Below are 3,084 nucleotides of genomic sequence, written 5' to 3'. Positions count from 1 at the left end.
TGGGCACCCTTGGTGGTCAATAATGTTTGCAGCCCCTTATGCAAACAAAGACTGTGTTGAAACTGTTGTGTTCTGACACCTTTCTATCAGAACCAGCATTAAACTGTTTTCAGCAGTTTGAGCTACAGTAAGCTCGTCTGTTGGATTGGACCACACGGTCAGCTTTCACTTCCCCACCTAACAGTGAGCCTTCGGCTATGACCCTGTCACCGGTTCACAAAGCTTTCCTTCCCTTGGACATTTGATAAGGTAGGTTAGATTTGAAGATGCTCTGACCCGCAGTCGCCCTAGCATCACAGTAAAGAAGAAGAAGAAAGAAGAAAGAAGAAGAAGAAGAAATACCTTTATTCGATTTCCCCTAGGGAATATTTTTTTCACTCTTTTATTAATTCTTTTTTTTAGGAGGTGAAACTGGCACCTCTCCAAGACCAGTCCACACTCCGCTTTGACTTGAACCGGCCGACCCTCCGGCCCAAGTGGCCGTTGTTTAATAATGCCAACATACCCATTCACACACATTCATAAGTAATGACAAAAGCAATCACAAAAGAATCTAACTCATTCATACACATTCACCACACCTTTGCACAGCATGATTGTGCCATTGGGGTTTCAGTATGCTAAAGAAGTCTTTGGAATATCTAGTCGACAAAAAAAGTGCCTAGGAAACATGCAACAGTGCATCACAATTTAATAGAACACCCTAGTAAGACCCGGTCTTACTAGGAATATTCTATATAGAAATACATTTTATAGTTATTTAGGAGTGATATTATTTCATCTATTAGATTTTTAACTATCTGCACAATGAAACTTGTTCCCATGCCACCATTTTTAATCGGACCAAATTGGGATCAATTGATATTCATATATAATGGATGAATGTTACAAATGTGTGTTTAGTAGAATTTTGGTGTTTCAGTTGTTTGGAAATTTATATTTATTGTATGAGTATTTTATACTTATGTGGTGTGTGTGTGTGTTTAATAAATATGTTGATGGTGTTTTATATAATAGGTATGATCGTGTACTGAGTGAATTATGAGTGATAGGTACTATTACGCTAGAAATCTCTCCTTTATTCCTATCGGTAAAGTGCATCCTATTGTGTGTTGACATCTTTGTTGTGTCTGTTGTTCTATCTGTCGAATGTTCTGTTATGTGTCTGTGTTTTGTTGTTCATGTGTGTTGTTGTAATTTGTATCTGAGTACTGATTACGTGCTCCATACTCTCCGGTGGTGTCCTGATTTTTGTCTCTTTTGTTTGTTATCGTGAGGTCTGTATATGCGATACGTGAGCTGATTGCTTCTGTTCTACTGAAAAGTACATAATTCGTCTGTGTGAATGGAGAAAGATGACTGGTGTAACTTTGTAGATCTATTTAGCTGCAGCACACTAGACCGGTCGTGAAGAGGGTTGAAAGAGATGTGTGTCAATATGAAGTTCACACGATGGGTACATGAAGGCAAAATAATAGGATAATAGTCTATACGTGCTTCTATACAACAAGTTATCATGAGGACTTTGAATATATGCTTTTTTATCCTCCCTAACGGACTATTTTTCCTGCTCATAGAAGATATCCCGCCCTGATCCTCCTACACATGGTAACTGAACATATGGTGAACCATGTGTTCACTGTTTAAGGCATAATATAATGATGTGGAAAAAAGATAATCTGTTCTAGTAGTCTCATATTCTATGGAGCGTGTATTGGGTTCTACAGAATAAAGGAATGTGAGTGACAGTATTGGTTCATTGAGTACAGTGGAACAAAGTTTTTTACATATATTTGTGTGGGGAATATGCTATTAGTATGAAAATATTAACGTGAGTTTGAAGGTTGATGAAGTATCCATGCATATAGTTTATAGATCAACATATAGATGAAGGTTGATGTAATGTAAAATAAGCATAGATGATAATAATCAGGTTTTTTGCTGAACGGAGTTGGAGTACCTCATATGATAGATGGTATATTGAAAGATGGGTCACAGTAGTATTATGGGGTTGGCGGTCTAGGTGTTGAATGCTTAATTTTGATTTAGTGAGTCTGCTTGTATATGAGAGAGTAGCAATGCTAATTAACAGTTGAGATTGACGTTTCGGAAATTGTTCTTAACTGATTCTTGTTACCCTATGTCCCTTCTAGAATAAGGGCAAATCGCTTTGATTGACAATTAGGTCTGCGGAAACTCAACTATGACTAAGAGCGGCGCCCTGCATGTGCAAATTCCTCTAGAGGGACTGTGATTGTAAACTAGATGTACCGAGATCTGAGACATAGTGTTCGACCTATCACGTCGCTATTACACTCGTCAACTCTGGACTGTGAGCTTGTAAACACGCGGTGGGATGTCTCATAGGCTTCTGTTATACCCCTGCTGCCAAGCAATGTCGGATCAAGGAGGTTTGGACTTTCTGGGATAGGTCAGGATTGGCCCGCGGATAATAAGAAGCACCACAAGAGCCATGTAGAGTGGGGCGATGGTTCTTCCTGGGGTAAGTAATAATGTCAGATCCGATGTTAAAAGGTAATAGACCAACATGTATTTTCACAATTTTCACAGTAAAACTATAAGCTTACGTTGATCTGGTACTGCTGTTTTTTGGGTGTAACAATTTCCCCTCTAGGGGATTAAATAAAGTATTTTTCTGTCTTGGCCAAAATAATTGAACTAGACAACATTATCACGGTAATCATTAAAATATACTGTAATTCTTGTTTGTAAAAATGGTAGTTTGAAAAAACATCCCCTCGCGAAATTATCTTTGTTATTGCTTATAAAGCATAAAACACATTAAAGCATTTACTGCATCATACAGGTTATCCTTTGGAATCATGCTAATTTCTATTGCCAAATATCCGATTGAGTTTTTTGTAATGCTGGGGTTAGCTCGTCTGTTGGATTGGACCACACGGGTCAGCCTTCACTCCCCACCTGCATCAGTGAGCCTCGGCTATGACCCTGTCAACGGTTCACAGCTTTTCCTTCCTTGGACCACTTTTGATAGGTAGGTTGATTGGAGATGCTCTGACCCAGTCGCCTAGCCATCACAGTAGAAGAAGAAGAAGAAGAAGA

Source organism: Morone saxatilis, unplaced genomic scaffold (genome assembly GCF_004916995.1).
Source record: "Morone saxatilis isolate NCDOM2014 unplaced genomic scaffold, NCSU_SB_2.0 Contig0, whole genome shotgun sequence".
Taxonomy (NCBI): domain Eukaryota; kingdom Metazoa; phylum Chordata; class Actinopteri; family Moronidae; genus Morone; species Morone saxatilis.
This window is presented reverse-complemented; position numbering follows the sequence as displayed.